Genomic DNA, 20715 nt, shown 5'->3' with positions numbered 1-20715 from the left:
CTGAACAAAGGATCTGAACACATACTATATATTAATTCCTCAGAATCAGTACAAAAATTATAAGTCCAACATCACATAGTCAAATGATATAAACCAATCATTTACAAAAGAGAAGTGTCTATGTGTATTGTGAAAAGATTTCTGACTTTCCCAGAAGTCAACAACATGCAATTCCTATCACAATGGAAAAGTTTAAAGTTTGACAGGGGCAAGGAAGCAAAAGTTATGTGAACTCTTTCACCTCTGGTTGGAACATAACTGCCAAAAACATTCTGGAAAAGTCATTTGGTAATGTCTAGTAAAGCTGAAGAAGTACACATCTTATTCTGTCAGACAAAAGAGTCTAAAGAAATTCACATGAAATTTTCATTTCAACAACACTTTTCATAGTGAAAATTATAAACTTAAACGTTCAGCAACAAGAAGATGGATGACTGAACTGATGGACCCGTATGCTGCTATACCACACCACAACTGAAAAGAAAGCACTAAAACTAGGCAGGCATGATAGTATAACCCAGCACTCAGCAGGCTAAGGTAGAAGGATTGTGAGTTCAAGGCTATCCCAGGCCGCATTGCAAAACTCTGTCTCAAAAAAGAAAAGAAAAGAGAAATGAACTGAAGCTATACTATGGCTAAATCTCAAAGACGTGTACATACCTGTGATCTCAGCTCTTGGGAGGTGGAGGGAGAAACATCCGGAGTTCAAGGATCTCATGTAACCCAGGATGACCTCAAAAATCCATTTTGTACTAGGTTTGGTGGTACAAGCCTGTAATCTCAGCACTTGGGAAACTGAGGTGGGAGTATTGCCACAAGCTTGAGGCCAACTTGGGCTACCTAGTGAGACTCTCAAAAACACCATCAAAAAATAATTCATTAAAATAAAAGTCCATTTACAACCCTAAGCACATTAACTACCATGAGAATATTATAGGGTTTATACTAGAGAAAGAGGAAGGAGAGAAAGAATTTGGCTTCTTAGCAAAAAAGTGGTAGAAGAGAAGCTTTCCCTTCATAGCAAGCCAACTTACTGGGCCCTAAGGGAGCATGTGGAAGCATAGCAGATGCCACAGATTTTTGCTGGACCATGCATGCAGAGGCTTTAATAAAAGGCAAGGGATGGCTAACTGGCTGCCTCAGCATAGAGGAGGAGAAAAAACTGTGTTGGGGAGTATCTCAGCTGTCATGCCAGAGAGACCAACTGTCGATAGGAACCTAAAACAGAGATGGTACCCATGCTGTTTATATATATATACAACACACACACACACACACACACACACACGAGAGAGAGAGAGAGAGAGAGAGAGAGAGAACACCTGCCCACAGAGACACTTGGAAGGCCCATAGCCCAACAAGCGTCCATATGGTATAGACCAAGGAGGCACTATGATTGGGTCACTGGAGGAAGACAGGGTCTGCATCAAGAAAGCAGTCATCAGGAAGTCCATAGAGGCATCACCAAGAAACCCATGCAAGACACTCATTTGAAAGGAGAAAGCCAGCTTTAAACACTGTTAAGGCTATTAAATGCCAATGCCGCTGTGATGATACCAGTTGAGTAAGGTGTCTCTTGCACTTTACATATCCTTCCTGGCCAAGTGACAGCCCTGGAGGATGGTGGGCAGCTGGCATGGGGGTAGCACACAGGAGACGCAATCCCTCCTACTTGACTGCAGCTTCTGGCCTGACAGAACATTTAATATCCTAAGAAATGTTGAGTTAGGTCCAGGATAAGAAAAAAATACTGACCTCTCAGCAGTGAAGGGAACAGCTTCAGAACCAAAGATGCTGAACGGACAAGGGCCAATGAGGCCCATCCAATCAACCATCAAGGGGGTACCTACCTCCACAAGGTTGAAGAGCCAGAGAGTGTGTGTGTGTGTGTGTGTGTGTGACTAGGAATATAGCTGGATTTCCAAGCAGTACTGAGCTCCATAAAAATACATCATCTTGCATTCAGGGAGGACCAGTCCATGCAGTGGACTTTCCTATGGCCATGTCTGCTTGCTCAAAATGGTGTGGAATAGACAGAGAGCTGAATCTACCTTAGGTGAGGATTTCCACATAAGTACTTTGGAGGAAGATAAGAACAAGAGGGTGGGGGCTGGAGACAGCTCAGTGGTTAAGAACACTGGTTATTCTTGCAGAAGGCCCAGGTTCAAATCCCAGAACCCACATGGCATCTAACAACTGTCCGTAACTCCAGTCCCAGGGGATCCGACAGCCTCTTCTGATCTCCACGGGCATTGCATGACACAGGTGCACTTACCTACATGCAGGCAATACAGATATACACATAATATAAAAATAATAAAAAAGAACAAGAGCGTGACTTAATGAATAAGCAATAGAATCCATCCTGGGTTAGGAAAGAGATGAGGAACATTAAAAATGTCAGGAACAATGCAGCGAAGATCCCGAGAAGAATGAAGAATTGTGGGAATGAACACAACTTGCAGGCAGCACCATAGACAGCAGTAAGATGGCAAAAACAAGTCTATGAGCACACCCATCTCCCTTCCACCCTTGAAACGCTTCATTTCTGACTCTGCTGTTCTTGTTCTCCTGCCCTGGCAGACTCTGTGCCCTCCTTTAGCATGCTGTGGGAGCTGCTGGAATGCCTGCCCTGAATCTTAGCCCTGGAGCATCCTTATTGGGTCCCCACACCAGCTCCCCTGCCCTAAGCTCCTTTGCACTATTATTTGCCATTCATTGTTCTTTGTACTTTTTGTAAATCTCATCAATTTGTCAGAAGTTCAAGGACCAGGGATGGGTGTACAGCCAGGTAAAATGTTTTCTTTCTCATGTCAGAATACTTTTTGTGAGAGTTTCTCAGGAGTCAAGAAGTACCTACTTCTTTAGATGAGGTCCAGGAAATCAGGGAAAATCAGACCACACACTTATTTAGCAAGCTTCATCTAAAATAGCAAAGAGCTTGAGACCCAGATAACAGTTTCCTTAGAGCATGAGGGTCTTAAAGGGATAAAGTGAGAAGTTGCCTAGCTATTCTGACAGTACAAACTGAAGCATGTGCAATTAGGAGCTGCCTGTTGAAGGAACCAGTTGACCTATATGTCAAGTTGCTGCAGTCAAGTACACATGATTGGTAAGGGGGAAGAAAGTTACACAGTGTTTCTCTACTTTGTGCTTGCCTGAACAGGTGTCTATCCTGCCTTCTGAAGATAGAATCTTCTTGAAGAAATGGAGTCCTTTCTAAATTTCCCTTGGCGATGTGACCTTGGCATCCAATGAAAGTGGTTTAACATGGACACAGTCATTCTCTAAATTAAGGAGGGACTGTGGCTGTGGAGCACTGGAGCCAATCCATACTGGCTCACAAGAGCTGACTGTTAAATTTTCCAGAACTTTGTGAGCTGGTTGTTAAAAACATACATCATTTGAAATTAAGTTTCATAAACTCACCATTACATCACAGTAAAAACAAGGGCACTGAATGCTCAAGACTTGTGGTTTGCTAGCTCTTTTACATTTTCTGTGTACCTGTGCTCTCAGGTTATGGGCCCAATTGCAATATTATGGAGTGTTACTGAACAGCAATTCCCCACCAGGGTCCAGGGACTTCATTTTGATGGACTCAAACAGGCCAACACCCTGCCCCATGTTCTCTGAGAGCTGGTTGACAAACACTTGCACATAGCTGGACACCAAGGGCCTGAGGGAGATCTGTTAAAAATGACCACAGCCCCAGCAGCCTCAGGACCTGCCCCTTTCTCTGCTCTGGGCGTTCTCTCTGTGTGCTTACTTAAAGGACATTGTGACCAGATGGTCTCCTTCAGACAGCAATGCTGAGGAGCCGGCTGAGGAAATATTTTCCCAACCTAGCCTGGCTTCCTTTTTGACAGGAATAAAGCTGGTTCTGAGAAATGCAGACGGTGGGTAAGTAAACAGGGTAGCTGTGAAGTGAGTTCCAGTTGAAATAAAGAAAACTTACGAGTCTGGATCGCATAAAGAGAAAGCTTATAGATCCAGACTTCCCTCCTTCCTGGCCTCCCATCTGCAACAGACCCCATCTGTGTTTGCATCTCCCTCCCTGCTTCCCTGAGGTTAGGATCAGCACCTGGCCATGCGTGGCACCAGTTCCAGGTAAACTTACTGCTCCTGGACACTTGCTCAGTGCTAGCACCCATCACTTCTCCACCTACAACGCTCAGTGCCTCACGGCCATGGCTCTTCCCAAGGTCCATGCCCAAAGGTCTGGCTCTGAACTGCAACAGCCCACAGCACCATCCCATTCAAAGCTGGTCATTTCACTTGAGGGCCAAGGATGAGCTAAAAGGACTACAGCCCGGCAGCCTTCCTAGGCCCTGGATATATTATTTTCTGTGTATTTGCTTACTTAAAGGTCATCATGGCCAGATGGGGAACGAGCAGGCTTAGGAATTCAGCTAGATTTTTGAGCCTCTCTGAAAACATGTGATTGCCTCTTCTACCCTCAAACCTGGTAGTGAACTAAATTCGTCATACAGTGCACTGTGCACATGTGCCGCATGAACATGTGGGGACACTGCTGAAGTGGTTCTTAATACAGTTTCTATTTGCCCTATTGTAAACTCAAATGTGCACAAATGTATGTGGGGGGGAGAGGGAGAGAGAGGAAAGAAAGAGAGAGAGAGAGAGAGAGAGAGAGAGGAGAGAGAGACATTTCAGAGACGCACATGTGCTTGCATGTGTATGGAATTCTGTGTGTAGCTGTGTGTGTCCCTCTATGTCTTGATATGTAGATGTGATCAGGCACAGTCTGAAGGAGCTGCTCAGAGATTGTCATCATCCTCCAAAAATAGAGGAAGTGAAAGGCTTTGAAAAAAGCTTCAAAACAAAAGCAAAACAAAAATACACACTCCCAAGAAGATTTCTTTTTTAAGATCCGCTATGTTTTCCCAAACCCAATGTGCAATGGAAAAATACCAAAGCTTTGCATTTTTCTCTTTGATAAAGGTGGTTGACTTCATGCAGGGGCTAATTTCATCACTCAGCAGAAGCAGAGGGAAGCAGGGTATCAGACATTCCCAGCCTCCCTTGCTTCTCTTTAGCTGCTGTCTCTGCCTCTGAAATGCCTTGACCTGCTCCCCACACTCAAAAGAAAGGAACTTGTGTCCAGCTGTGGATCCATTTGACACACAGGTGAGGGCCACATTCTTCCTTTTGAGAACCAGAAGCCACAAAGCAGACATGAGCTCTTGTTGCAGCAGAATGAAGTGAGACAGGGGGAGATGTCTACTTCTTCATGAGCCATCAGCTATGATAAAGGCACTTTGAATTCTATGTGAGGTCTCTTTTGGTTGAGGATAAGAGGAGACTCATGGCTCTCCAAGGTCAACTAGAATTAGGACTATGGAGCTGCATACTATCAGCAAGACGACCTCTGAAGGTTTTAAGACTACAATAACTTATATGTACTTCACGTTTATTATGATAGCATGGGTTAAGGGCTTTATTTCCACAACTGTGTAAGGATAATTACTCTTTTTTTTTAAGATGAGGAAAACAAGACACATAGAGGTAGAGACATAGCTAATAGATGAAGGGTCCTGGAGTCACATCATCTGGTCCAACTCCAGAGTCCTTGCTGTTAACCACTAGGCTATCCTTGTCCTACTAGCTTAGCTGCAGGGAGCCCTTTGTTACTTTAGAGAAGTTGATGTATCTTCTGACTGCTCACATCTAAAGGATAAGGGAGAAAATGAATGGGCATCAAAGCGTCCCACTTACCAAGACAATTGTCTGTTGCCAAATGTGTGTGTTCATCTCAATAAAACCCAGGGCTGGTGATATAACTCAGTGGTAGAGCACTTGCTCAGCATGTATAAGACCTTGGGTTCTCTCTCCAGAACCACAAAAATAAATCAGTAGATAAATAGTAAATAAACAAAAACTGAAAAGAACCTTAATATCACCTGTCCTCTTATATTTCAAGTTGAAATTTTTATAGCAGAAACTGACATTTGGTGTGGTGTGCAGTCACTTCTGGCCTGTTGCCATCAGCAGATGCTCATTCTCAATCATAAGGTTATAAAAGCCCACCCTGCCCACAGCCCCTCTGGCTCTGTGACTTTGTATTCCTGGACACTGTTGGTGAGCCAAAGATGGCCTAGCAGCAGCCCATAGACAGTTTGGCTCAGCAGACTCACTGAGACTTACCTGTTCTTAGGACCAGAGCTGGGAGCTTCTAGGAGAAGGAGGTAGTTCACAGTGGGTACTCAGGTAGGAAAGGCAGGGAACAGAGACTGGGCATGAACAGAGTAGAAGAAGACACACAGAGAAAAGTGAATCAAATGGAGACCGAAACTCTCAAGTTTCCTACCCAAGACTGTGCAGCAGGAAATCAGGAGCAAGCTATGAACTTAGATTTTTTTTTCCTGCAGTTTTGAGACAGTCTCATTATATAGACCAGGCTGGCCTCAAACTTGCAGCAATCTCTCTGCCTTGGCCTTGTGCTGGGGATGACAGGCATATGACACCATGCAGAGCTGCAAACTTTGATCTTGATTTCATATGCCAGCATTGGAGATTCTGAAGTGTTCCACTACAGAGCTACTAGATCCTTCACAAAACCAGGGTCATCATAGACAACTCTACAAGAGCCAACAATGTCTTGAAAACTATGAACTAAAACTAGTGCAGTGGGTGGTTAGTGCAGTGGGTGCAAGAGTAGTAAGGGTTACAATGGTGCAAATGCTTACACATGGCTTCTCCTAGGAACACAAGCCTTTGAGATGAAGCCAAGGACTCACCTGGGAACAACTGGTCCCTGGTCAGGATCATCCCTAAGTTGTAGCAAAAGCAAATACAAATTGTTCTCCAAGGAAAGCATCTTCATTTTAGTTTGGTCCTATTTTCAAAGGTTAAAATTAACTAAATATGAGCTCACAATCAAAAGATCACCACATACATAAGAAACAAACTCCCATAGTCAATTTAGCCCCATCATCCTGTAAAGGCTTTAGATATTGATCACATACATAGCATGCATGGGGGAGGACTCTCAAGGTCCCACCCATAGCTAAGGATGTGCAATTGCTGGCTGTTGGGAAAGGGGAGTCAGTTTTCTTCAGAGGTGTGGCCCCTGGTAGGGGCCATCCTTCAGTGGATGGTCTTACACCAATGTACATATGGCAGCACTGATTGGACTCAATGGGAGGAGGATGTGAGGGAGCATCTGAGAGGAGTTAGAGGGGGGAGGGGGAATACAATAAAATATATTGTATACACGTATGACATTATCAAAGAATAAAAAATTATATTAAAAATATTGAAAAAATATTTGTGGTAAGGAGACATGATATTGAAACATAGTAAAGGTAAACTTTGATAATGTGTTTTTTTTGTTTTTGTTTTTGATTTTGTTTTTGTTCTGAGACAAGATCTCACCATGCTAGCCTGGAACTTGCTATGTAGACTAGGCTGGCCTCAAACTCAACAGAGATCTGTCTGTCTCTGCTGAGTGCTGAGATTAAAAGCATGAGCACCATGCCCAGCCAACATTTTTCTAAAAATAAATTACCAGGGCTGGAGAGATGGCTCAGTGGTTAAGAGCACTAGCTACTCTTGCAGAGGCACCCACATGGTGGCTAACAACCGTCTATAACTCTAGTTCCAGGGGATCCAACAGCCTCTTCTGACCTCCACAGATACTACATGACATGGGTACACTTACATACATGTAGGCAAAACACTTATACATAAAAACAAAATAAAAAGAAATAAAAGAAATTATCAGATATAGATGATAAGGTCAAGATATATTAAGTATTTAGATATATTTAAACAATGGGATGACAAATATGAACCCAGTACCAGAGATTATCAAAAGTGACCAGGCATGTCTGAGAAAGAACCAAATAGACATTTTATAAGTGAGATAAATAATGGTTAAAATTTAAAACATAATTAAGAGTTTGGGCCAGATGTAGTGGTGCACTCCTTTAATCCCAGTGCTCAGAAAGCAGAAGCAGGTGGATCTCTGTGAGTTTGAGACCAGCCTGGTCTACATAGTGAGTTCCAGGCTAACCAGGGCCATATAGTGAGACCCTGTCTCAAAAATCCAAGAAAAAAAAGTTTAAGTAGAAAATTAGACTTGACTGAAGAAAAAATTAGTAAATTAGAAGATAAATATGAGGACATTATTACTAATAACAAAGAAGAAATATTAAACTGTGAGATCAATACGGAGGTGTTATAGGTGCATATAAAGTGCCTGCAAAGGTTTTTACTGTTGAGTGAAAACTTGGTCCTCAGCTGGTGGTGCTGAGAGGTAACTGGATCTTGAGGGTGCTAACCATGATCATTCATAGATGAACTGACAGGAGGTGGAGCTTAATCTGAGGAAGTAGGCCACTGGGGAAATCCTTGCAGAGAATCTCTCTCTCTCTTTCTCTCTCTCTCTCTCTCTCTCTCTCTCTCTCTCTCTCTCTCCTTTCTCTGCCCCCACCCCCAGCTTCTTGGTTGCTGTAGGCTGAGCAGCCTCCTCCACCACCTTCACCATGATACTCTGCTTTGCCTCCGTCCAAAGCAATGAAGCCAGCCAGCCATGGACTGGAGACTCTGAAACCTGAACCAAAATAAATTTCTCCTAATTCGCTTTTTCTCTGGTATTTTGTCACAGTGATAGAAAACTAAACTAGGTGGATGGAATGAGAAAGTCAAATAAACACCTGAAGAGGAATCCCAAAAGGAAAGAAGAGAATGAATGAATGGGGGAGAGGCAGGTTTGAGGAGAAATCCCTATTTGGGAGACATGAATGGAGGACATTACATGTACAGAGGCGAATAAATTAAAAAGAAAGTCTCTCAGAGGCACATTTCAAGATAGCTGGAACATAGCAGAGTCAAGGAGAGCTGACAACCAGAAAGAGGGAGCAGAGAAACCACCTGCCCTGAGTGACACAGACTCACTATCGAGTCCCCAGGAGTAACAGGGGAGGCCAGAGGCAGCAGAATTATATTTAAAAAGCCTCACCCCAGAATCACCCTGGAATCAGGCACTCAAAAAGCTCTTCTTTCTGACAGGTAGAATGAAGATGTGTTCTCAGTCCAGGGCTGCAGAGCTTTTCCTGTTTTCTTATGCAGCTGCCTCCAGTTTTCAACACTATGAAATCTGACATCATGTTGCCACAACTCCCTTCCGGGAAGTTCTTCCTGATTCTTCTGCCTCAACTGTTTCTTCCAAAGTCAGAACATTTTATAAAGAAAGCTCATGATTTGGGGCTAGAGAGGTGACTCAGCAGTTAAGAGCACTGGCTGCTCTTGCAGAGGACCTAGGTTCAGTTCTGAGCATCTACATGGTGGCTAACAACCATCTGTAACTCCAGGGGATCTGTCTCCCTCTTCTGATTTCCTTGGGCATTGCATGACATGGGTGTACTCACATACATGCAGGCAAACACTCATACACATAAAGTAAAAATAAATAATTTTTTTTAAAAAAAGAAAGAAAACTCGGTTCGCAGTGGCTTTTAGATGATAACGCCACAGAGCTGAAACCCTTGGACCCTTTTCTGTCCTTCAGGAGCAGCCCAGAAGAGGCCAGATCATAACCACTGGATTCTAGAGGTGGTCTGAAGCCAGAAGATGCTTTGCCTGAATGTATGCAGGAGAAGGAGCCAGAACAAAGAATCCCAAACCTATTCTAGAAACCTGTGCTGCATCAGAGGCCCCAGCTTGGCAAACCCTACCATACCTTTAAATGACATGCTAGTAGTCAGAAAACCCGCTAATAAACTCCATGTTCCGTCAGCTCTGGAGGCTGGCTTGGTTTTGACTTCCATTTTTCCCAAGGTCAGAAATTACTTTGTAGTTCACTTGGTTCAATTTCCCTTTGGATCAGTGCTATGCTAGCTTTTAACTAAAGGTTTCCTCTCCCTTGAAATATACCAAATTCTCAGCTAAGACTCCTGGCCTTAAATCACAAACCCCTTTGCCTTGCCTCCCCTGAGATGCAGCCCTGAAAGGTGATTGATCTGCTTAACATTTGTTGGTTCAAATATGAAAGCAGCTGCTTCCAGTCAGCTGATACTTGAGTCCCCTTCTGTTCCATCTCTGGGGACTGACATTTTTGGAAGGTCATCTCCATGTTTTCTTCAGAAAGGTGATGAGCTCTTCCTCATGGAGGAAAATGAAGAGAAACAGAAGAAAAAAACAAGGGTCCAAGTAGAGTGGTAAAGGAGAAAGTTCAGGTTTCTGGCATTCCAGAGGCCTAAGCAGTATGGAAGTTCAGCCTGGCCTCTCCAGAGCCTGCATCTCAGCACCCAGGCTTACTTTCCCTCTACATTTTTCCTCTTCCCTTGCCTCATACTGGAGTCCTCTTCCTTTTCCTGGATCCTTAGACAAGAAAGAGCTTTTCAACTCCCCAAGATTCAGGGAGCGTCATGGAAGAGAAGACAGAAAGAATGTAGGAGCCAGAGAGTGGGAGGAGTGCTGTGAACTGCTTGTCTGCTGGCCAAATAAATCTTTCTTCCCTTAAATTGTTTACATCAAGCATTTTGTGATGGCAACAAGAAAAGTCACTAATAGCGGCTGTTGGCATCAGCCAAAAGGTGCATAGCTTCGTGTCGTGTCCCTTCCCTCCACCACCCCAGGATGCTGCTTCCTCTTCCCTTTTCACTATTTCCCTCAACCTTTCTGGGTGGATTTGCAGAACAGTACTGTATGAGTAAGCAGGAATAGATTACAATCGGCCTTTGAAGGCAGCCCTGTGACCCAGGGAAGCATAGAAAGGCAGGGTGATGGCCAGATGCAGCCATGATGTAGGAAGTGCCCTACTGGAGTGAACAGGGGAGCTAAGGCACTGTGGTAGAGGTAAGGAGTCCCAGTAGCCAGGAGTCCTGAGAAAGGGGTGTGATGCTTTCAAAGTGGCAAAGACATCTGACTCAGGGGCCCCTTCTGTATGACCTGCCATCCCCATTTCCACCATGACTGGTTGTCATGACCTCACAGTGTTGTTTTCACATAATGTCAAAGCCACGTTTGTGTTTGTGCTATTCACACTGTTGAAATGGGAAGAAAGAGGGTCCCCTGTCTCATTCATAAAATAATTTAAGAATGGACCCAAATGGAAGCTTTTATAATTTTATTAGAATTTTAAAGAAAAATCCTCAGGGCAGGTGAGCTGGTAATCTTGGCAGCTGCCTTGAAGAGGAGAATGGTGGGAAGAAGGAAAGAAAGCCATGAAGCCATGAAGGTTTAGAGCCTTCATGGGAGTCAGACACGTGGCTGACTGGCAGCCACATGGGTGGGAGAAGGAAGCTTTAGAGAAAAGTAAAGTACAAGATGCCAGCCCAAAGCCTTAAAGAAAGCATGTTTAGGGGCTGGAGAGATGGCTCAGTGGTTAAGAACACTGGTTTTTCTTGCAGAAGACCCTGACTCAAATCCCAGCACCCACATAGCAGCTAACTGTAACTCCAGCCCAGGGGATCCAACAGCCTCTTCTGACCTCTGTGGGCAATGCACAACATGGGTACACTTACTTACATGCAGGCAATACACGCATACACATAAAATAAAAATAATAAAATTATTTTTAAAAAAGAAAGCATGTTTAGAAAAGGGATATGAAGAAGAAAAGGAGAAATTATGCTTTTCTGAAGAATTCAGAAAAGCGGGAAGGCTTATAGAGACCTACATGACTGTGGCTGGTCCAGAAGTTCTGTGCTGAGAAGTGGGATTCCAGGCAGGAAAAGTTCACAACCTCATTAACACACCAGGTATTCCACCCATCTATTTAGCATAGCTTAAGGTGAACCCACCTTCCTAGGGGTGATTCTATCACCATGTGATTGACCAATGAAACTGGAAAGGTGGGTCTTCTAACAGATAGACTAGGGATTTTATAGTCTTGACCAGTTAAACTTGTGGGGCTATTTCTACTCTAATACTGTGGGGAGATCTTCATCTTTTGCACCCCATTATGATGCTCTTCTCTATCACTACAAATGGTTCACATCCCTTACTGATGGTTGAATCAGGAATCCAAATGCATGCAGATTTCTCCTGCAGCTGTGTATCTCTAAGGTAACAAGGTTCTTGGGCTAATCCAAACTTGAGATAGCACAAAAACTATGTTCTTAAGTCTAAAGGGGAAACAAATGGCCATGTCACTTGCAATGTCACAGACTTGCAGTGTCACAGGCCTTGTGTTTATCAGAAACGCCTGGGGGACTGCTAAAAATTCCTGTTTCTTGAGACTGGACACAAAACCGCAACCCCAGTCTATTGAGGTAGACCCTGCTTAGCTGTGTCACAGTAACATAGTAAGAAATCTAGGTTTATTATGGATTTGGAACCCTGGGTGTGGGGGGCCAAGTTCTACCGGATCTGAGAGGAGAGCTGCTCCAGAAAAACTGAGATACTAGAATCCTACAGGTTAGGAATATATATGGACACCGTGGGGAGAGCTGGCTCTTACTGACCACTGCCCACGGGCTAAGTGTTACTTCTAAGAGCTTTACGTGGATAAGCTTGTTTCCTTTTCTCCATGGAAATAGGTACTACTGGACCAGCAAGGTGGCTCAATAGGTAAAGGTACTTTCCACCAAGACTGACAACCTGAGTTTGAGCCCCACATGGTAGAAGGAGAGAACTGACTCCCACAACTTGTTCTCTAGCCTCCAAACACACCATAGTACATGCACCCATCCCCATATACAAATTAAATTTTTATTAAAATATTTTATTTATTTATTTTTATATGTATGAGTATATTGCCTGCATGTATGTGTATGCACCCATGTGGTGCAATGACAGCGGAGGTCAGAAGAGGGCTTCAAATTACCCTGGAACTGGAGTTAAGGACAGTTCATAACTGCCATGTGGGTGCTGGGACTTGAACCCAGGTCCTCTGCAAGAGCAGTTGGTGCTCTTAACCACTGAGCCATCTCTCCAGCCCCACACAAAATTAATTTTTTGAGTTGATGGCCAGGGTGGCCAAAGGGACTCCCAGATAGTAACCCAGCATAGAACTGGGAAAATGAACAGCAGACCCCAGTCTTATCCAAAGGAATATTGACAACTGATTACCGCTAGATGAGGAACAGCTGACCCTCCTAAAACAAAGACCTCTAGACAGGCTGACTAGATTCACCAGAAGGGCAAGTAGTGGGGAACGGTTGGGGTGCCAACAACACAGTGGACAGTAGCAGGGATATCAGAATATAAGGGATCTAGTGGTGGGGAGGGGAAGCTATGGGAGGGTGCTACCTGGGAAGTGGGTGTATAAATTAAAAAAAAAAAAATCTTCAAAGCATAAAAATTTGTTCCTTAATAATTAGTAGATGTGAAAAACATTACCATTGAAATCTACCTGATGACTTTATATCCATGCTCAGACACCAAGGAGCTCAGAAAGTAACCAACTGTGACTAGTACTAATCAGATATATAGAGACTAGAAACTCATGTGCATCATAGTGTCATCTAATTGCATTAAAAATGATTTTTTTGTATGAAACGGTGTATTTTAATAATGAAATGGAGATCTTTTTAAAAAGTTAAAACCTCATTCTATTTTATATCTTATAGGATGATTAAAGGCATGCACCACCACGCCCGGATCATAAAAATATTTTCTATTGCATATTTTTTCTTTTGTACTTGTTACTTTGAATAATGAAGGAAATTTGGAGTCAGCTGTGGCCAAAGATAAGTAATTCTGTTTTTAAGAGGGGCTGGAGAGATGGCTCAGTGGTTAAGAACACTGACGATTCTCTCAGAAGACTCAGGTTCAAATCCCAGAACCCACACTCATTTCCAGGGTATCCGACAGCCTCTTCGGTCCTCCGCAGGCATTGCATGACATGGGTGCACTTACCTACATACAGGCATAACACTCATACACATAAAATAAAAATAATAAAAAACATTTTAAGAAAGAGGTGCTACTTATTGAAATGGGAGAAGAGAGTTGAAAGACACTCTGAAACCCTGGGGAAGAAGTAAGAGGCTTCTCTGGGATTGGGACCCGAAGAGGAGACGCTTCTAGGGGCTGATGTGCCTGTCTTTAGCACCTAGGAGCTGATAGCTACTTTCCGCTTTCTATGCTGTTTGAGAGGTAAGACGTAGAAGTGCGGCCTTCTCGCCCTTGCCAGCTCCTCTGAAAGCTGTGAGGTTAGGTCCAGGCTGCGGCACAAGATTCGTTTGGGCCTTACATCTAACTGGCTCTGGTCTGCTCCAGGGACTTAACTGTGAGCCCATCGTGACCCCTTCTGTTCTCAGACAGGAATGTGCACAGACTTGTTTCAGAAACCGGGGATTTTGTGGGGGACAGAACACTAGAGATGGGTGGTTGCTAAGCTTTGCTGGAGTTGATACACAGTTGTCTTCCAAAGCTGGAGGTGAAGCAACAGAATCAAGAGGTCTAGTCAAGCACTGAGGTCAAGAAGGCAGAGGCAGCCCCAGAGGAGAACCAGGTGCCCAGACATAGGGTAGAAAAGTTAATCACTCTCCCAGATCCTGGCTATTTACTTTTTCTTCTGGTTTTAGACACTTCCCAAATTACTTGTCCAGGCCTGGCCGGTTCTTCAGCAGAGCCTGGATGGAAGACATTAGGGTGGAGAGGTGAGCAGTGCCAGCAGTCCTCAGGAGCCCTACGGAGCCCATTCTATCACCAGATTGCTCTGGTAAACAGTGCAGCCTGGTTCCCATTTCAGCAGGAGACACAGGACAGACCTTGTGCCATGATCCTTCTCCTATCAATCAAGCCCAGAGCTATGGGACTGTCAGGTCCTTTGTCTTGTACATCTGACCACTGCATGTCATGGCCTCTGTCTTATACATCTGACCTAAGGCCCCTGTTCTGATATGCAACTTTCTGCCTTGCTCTTGACACCCAGAGCTCTGCACCAGTTTACAGTGATAGTTCCCCATGTTGAATGCCTGCCTCTGGGAGCTGCCTAATATCCTGGCCCTTTTACTTCTCTCCATGAGCAGCAAATCCCCATGATACACCCATGGTAGCCATTCTTACTTAATAAGTCACATGACTCTTTCTACATTTTCTGCTAAAGCCAGATTTAAAACGTCCCTCAACACAGAACTTCAGAGAGCTCCTACCAATCCTTTAGACCTAGCATGGGAACTGAAAGTAATTGCCTCTCAATTTTTCCACTTCTCCCTAGCTCCCAGAGTCTTGCCAGCAACTAAGGCCCTTGACAGATGAGACTACCACAATTTTCAAACACGTCTGCCCCAGACCTCTGCTGGAGCCCACCTACAGGACAACATGGTTACTTTGCTTTCAGACACCCAGTTCTAAGGATTCCTGCGCCATCAAGTGCTGTATCCACCACCTATACCATGTGTTGGGCTTCACTCCTCCTAGCCCTTGAAGATAACTCTCCTGGAAAGGACTGTCCCATTCCAGGGGCAGATTCCTTCTTGTTCCATTTCATCTGGACAGAAACCTTAAAGATGCTAAATATGATTTCAAATCCTGTTCAGTTTCAAAGGGAGTGTTGCATATTCTTCCCATTTGAATAAAAAGGGAATTTTAAGGAGTGAAGAACTCTCTGCCTTACCCTTCCCACCATGACTCCTACCTGCCCTTCAGGTAAAGTAGGGGATATCCCCTGATCAGGTTGAGCAAAGTCCTATGCTATTGCCAAGATCACTAGCCATATCCAACTTTTTACCCACTAATAAAAGCAAATTGGCAAACTTCTGCTCACCTTGAGAGAAGTCCCAGCTTTCAAGCAGCAAGGAACTTTTTCTTTCATGCTGCTTGATGCCAAATCCAAGTATGTTCAGGACTGGGAGTGCAGCTCAGTGGTAAAGCACTAGTCTGGTATGCCAGTGACCTTGGTTCTATCTCAATACCACAAAAAGGCAAATACAGAGAGCCAGCCCATCTTTATAATCTGTCCTTGTCCTACGTGGGCTTATAGCCCTCTTCCTAAGTACCCTCCAAACGCGTCTTTGGATATATTGGCTTGATGTATATTTCTATTCTATTGCTGTGATAAAACATTCTGACCAAAACCAACTTGAGGAGGAAAGGGTTTATTTGGTTTACACACCCGGATCACAGTTTATCACTGAGCAAAGCTATGGCAGGAACTCAAAGCAGGAACCTGGAGGCAGGAGCTGAAGTAGAGACCATGGAGGAATACTGATTACTGGCTTGCTCCTCTGGCCTGTGCTCAGCCTGCTTTCTTATACAATTCAGGATCACACCTACCCAGGGGTAGTACCACACACAGTGGGGTGGGCCCTGGGCCCTCCTACTTCACTCAATAGTCAAGAAAATGCCTCACAGACATGCCCACAGGCCAGTCCTATACAGGAAATTCCCCAGTGGAAGTTCCCTCTTTGCAAGTGTGTCAAGCTGACAACTGAAGCTATCTAGCAAATAAATCTAAGGTGCTAGGAATCACCCACAACCTTGGAAAAATTTATTCATGAGCACCACCCTATCCCGACTAGATGGCCCCCGGATGAGAGCTCGAAGCTCCGTGTTTATAACTTTCTGGACTGGACTAGTGGTCCTTAAAGTTCAGTCTCCAGAAAAGCAGCAACATCTGAGAACACAGAATGTAAGCTCTCAGGTATGTTACTGACTTCAGTTCTTCTCAGGGACAGTAACAGGGACCCAGTGTCTGTTCCTGTCACCTTTTCCTCCTAACCATAGCCACCATGCATGAGTGCATCTCCACCCTCATTGGCTAGGTTGGTATCCAGATTGACAGTACCTGTTTGGAATTCTGCCGGGAATATGGCATCAAGCCTGGTGGCTAGATGCCAAGTGAAAAGGCCATTGGGGGAGGAAATGACTCCAGCACCTGGATAGCATGTGCAGGGCAATGTTTTAGACCTGGAAACCATAGTCATCGATGAAGCGTGGACTGGAAGCTACTACTATCTTCAAGATTGGCATCAGTCACCTCCACGTGTACACATACATGTATATGCACCCTACACATATGCACACACCCCTTCAGATGCACGTGCACCTGTACACACATACACACATACATAAAAGAAGAAAAGAAATGTAAGCTCTCCCTCATTCCATATTCCTCGTTTTAACCAACCTCCAGGTGATTCTGACATGCTCAGGTCTGAGAATCACTGTGCTAGGTGATTCTGAGTCAAGTTCAGGGGCGACTGATCCAAAGGGCTTCTAGAATTTTGATTCCAACTGTAGCTCCTTTGGGCCCATCCAGTGCAGCTCAAGAGGTAGGAAACACATGCAGGGACATCTTCAGTCTTCTGTAGGCCACTGGCCTATTGGGAGGAAAAGGCTGGAAAAGACAACTTCTCCAAGGCTAGCAACATACCTGGCAGCAGTTTCCGCTGGCCTTTGGACAGACAGCAGCTCAGTAAAGGCCCTTCTGAAAGGTTCTATTCAAGCTTGTTTGATGAGCAAACACCACCACATTTTCCTTTCCCTGCAACTGGAGCTATGACCAGAACTGGGCGGCTTTAGCTATGGCCCAGGAGAGGGACCAGGAAAAAGAAGACTAATCCTCACCTGCTGGGGAACCAGACCTCTGGGAAGAAGCTGACTAGAGGATTCAGAAGAGGGAATGTCTACCAGAAATAGGTGCTGAGGGTAGGGAAAGCAATCCTCATATACACACCCAACCCTGTTAGTGCTTTTGTACAGACTGCCTAAGCAGCAGGGTGTGTCGCCTGTTTACCAAATGGAGTCTCTGAGGAGCTCTAAGTGAGAAGGGGACAATATGTATGGATCAGCCACCCACTGACAATCCAATAACGGCGTTAAAACCAAGATGGCAACCTAATCATAGCCCTGGGGTCAGGGCACATGACAATTAGTGCTGGGGACTCTACAATGGAAGACCAAGCAGAGATTTGAGTCTGTCTTGCCCTTTAAGACCCACATTCCATAGCCAAAGCAGGACTGGCTGCCTCTTGGGAAATGGTCTAGCCTTGTACCTCCTCAGAGGTTGAGTGGTCTTAGTCATCTCCATGGACACTGAAAGTCTTGGGTTCTAGTTTCAACTCTGGGTAATTTAATCTTTTATCCTTCTAGTCTGTTGGGGGCCAGGATCAATCTGACCCCTAAGGTATCTTAGGAAAGGTTTGAACTGTGTTGAATTTGGCCTCAGAAGGTATCATTGCATTCTCTGTTATCCCTCATAATCCAGAAAACCATCCATAATATCCTTTCCCAGCCTTGGTCTCTCTGTCTGAGAAATAAGGATAATACCATCAATTTCACATTACCCTTTCACCTTATAAAGTCACTGAGGGGTGAAAAGAAAAACTGAAATTATTAAGGAAGAAAAATAAAAGTAATTAAGAAAAAAACCCAGAGCAGCTGGCCTAGGTAAATAGCCCCTGCTGGTTTACAAAAAAACCAAATCCTAGTTACCTAGGAAACCAGCCCTCCTACGGGCTTGAGAAAACAGGTGTATAATCTTTACATTTTGCTTCTATAAACATACTTCTCTGCTTGGAATTCCAACCTATGGGTCATAAAAGAACGAGGGTCCATAGGTTAAAGACCCATGCATGGCTCACAGCAGCCCTAATGCCCACCGATGTGAGTAGGTCCGAAATGATGCTAAATTGTCTATATATACTAAAAGTGGGCTGTTGCCAATCACTCAAGTTCTTTGGGGAGGTAACTCTGCTGAAGCCCACTATCAAGAATTAACTTCCTGATCATGTGAGTCTCTTAGTGCCTTCCCTGTGTGTGCCTTAGTTTTATGTAAGAAGGGAATTCAAGTTCCCTCACTACTTCTCCCCCGAGGCTGAGAGGCCAGTATACATAGTCCTAAAATGGTAGAAGTGGGCCTGGGTCTACAGTTTCTGAATTATGTCCCCCAGAAAGAGATGTTGAAATCCTGTCTCCTAGCAAATTTGACTTTATTTGGAAATAGGGTTTTTCCAGATGTAATCAAGTTAAACTGAAGCCAGCAGATGCCAACGAGTTCTGGGAGACCCAAGAAGTGAGGGAGAAGCAAGGAGCAAGGGAGAAGCAAGGAGCTTCCTGGAGAGCCCCCAGAGCCAACCGCCCTGTCGATACCTTCATTTTAGTGTTTCAGCCTCTAGGCAGAAACAAAATACATTTCTATTGTTTTAGCCTTCCAGTTTATGCTAATTTGTTCAGGCACCCTTGGCAACTTCGCCATCTTTCCCTGCTCGGCCACTGACCTTTTCCTGACTGGACAGTAATAGTTTCCATGTGAACAGTGCTTTACCCTTTACAAGGCTCCAATAGTATCCAAATTTTCCGTCTGCACTCACAACAACCTCGGTGGTTTTGAGCCTTGTGGGCTCCATTTTCAAACGACTTGGTAACCAGGGCTTGATTATCCTATGATCAAATGACAAACAGATCCAAGCCTGAACCCAAGCGTTCTATTTACTTATTGTGAGACAGGTCTTGTTATGTAGCTTAGCCTGGCCTTGAACTTGCTATCCTTTTGCCTCAGCCTTCTGAGTACTGCGACTATAGGTGTGTGCTACCATGCCCAGCTCACATCTGATTCTAAAACTCAGAGGAGAAAATTACAAACAAGATCTGATAAAACACATAAATTTTTTTTTGGTCTTTTTTGAGACAAGCTCTCCCTGTAGTACCAGCTGGCCTTGAACTCACAGAGATCCACCTGCCTCTGCCTCCTGAGTGCTGGGACTAAAGGTATGCACCACCATGCCCTGCTTTCTTTAAATATTTTAATTGTGAAATATAATAGCAAGTTTATGATAAAATGCACAAAACACAATCACAGAGCTCAATCAAAACAACACAGGTCGCAGACCCACTATCTAGGGAAAGGACTAGAACTTTGCCTGCCTCCCAGGTGCCCCTGTCAATCATTCTGTCTTCCCCAAGGTGGGCTCTATTTTCTACCAGGCTAGTGCCTTTCACTGGACCACACATCTCGTTCTGATTTTTTGGGATCGAGGGGGCAGCAGGAAAGAGACAGAGCCTGTATGACTGCTGGGAGATGTCCTTGGCTTTGGCTCTTCCTGAAATTTCTCCTCTATCCCTTTCTTTAGAGAAAAACAAGGCAACATATAACTGCCAACTCATCGTGACATTTTCAGAACCATAATATCTGGGCGTGGCTGCCACATTTTTTTGAAGTGGTCAAGCCATCCACTTTTAACAAGCGGGGGTGGGATGTGTGTGAAAGGATAGATGGGAGGGTTCAATCAAGATGGGTTAAAGAAACAAACCAGTGTCAAGTTCCCTAGGACAGCCTGTTTGTCACTTTCTCTTCCCTCCCTCCTGTCAGGATGTCTCTGCTGTCCTGGCTGGAGTCAAAAAGATAACACTCCAAGATTAGGAATTCTACTTCATCTTGCCCAGAGGCAGAAACAAACCACAGTTTCTGGTTCCTTCCAGTCTATGTTGGTGACCTTTCTCTCTTCCAGGAGTTTGGGCTCCCACTCAGTATGAAAAGATGGGACAGGAAGAAGGGAGAGAAAGAGGAGAGGGGCTATCTGAGAGCTGCATCCAGAAATTTGAGCCTTTCTGGGAAGACCCTTCACTCCCTGGGCTGCTGATCCTGCCCTCTGAAGCAAGGGCAAAGCTTGGGTCACTCACCTATCCCCCTCCCCTGCCCCAGGAGATGGCAGTTGTAACACTGATGAAGACATGAAATGCAGACGTGAGTTGCAGACGGCAGAAGCTCACTCAGGCTCTCAGATGAGAAGAGACAAGCTGACAGATACTCCTGCAGAGGCCAACCTCCAGGTCACATGCCCCTGGGCTTCCTTGGGC

Source organism: Nannospalax galili, unplaced genomic scaffold, assembly GCF_000622305.1.
Source record: "Nannospalax galili isolate Female #2095 unplaced genomic scaffold, S.galili_v1.0 scaffold113, whole genome shotgun sequence".
Taxonomy (NCBI): domain Eukaryota; kingdom Metazoa; phylum Chordata; class Mammalia; order Rodentia; family Spalacidae; genus Nannospalax; species Nannospalax galili.
This window is presented reverse-complemented; position numbering follows the sequence as displayed.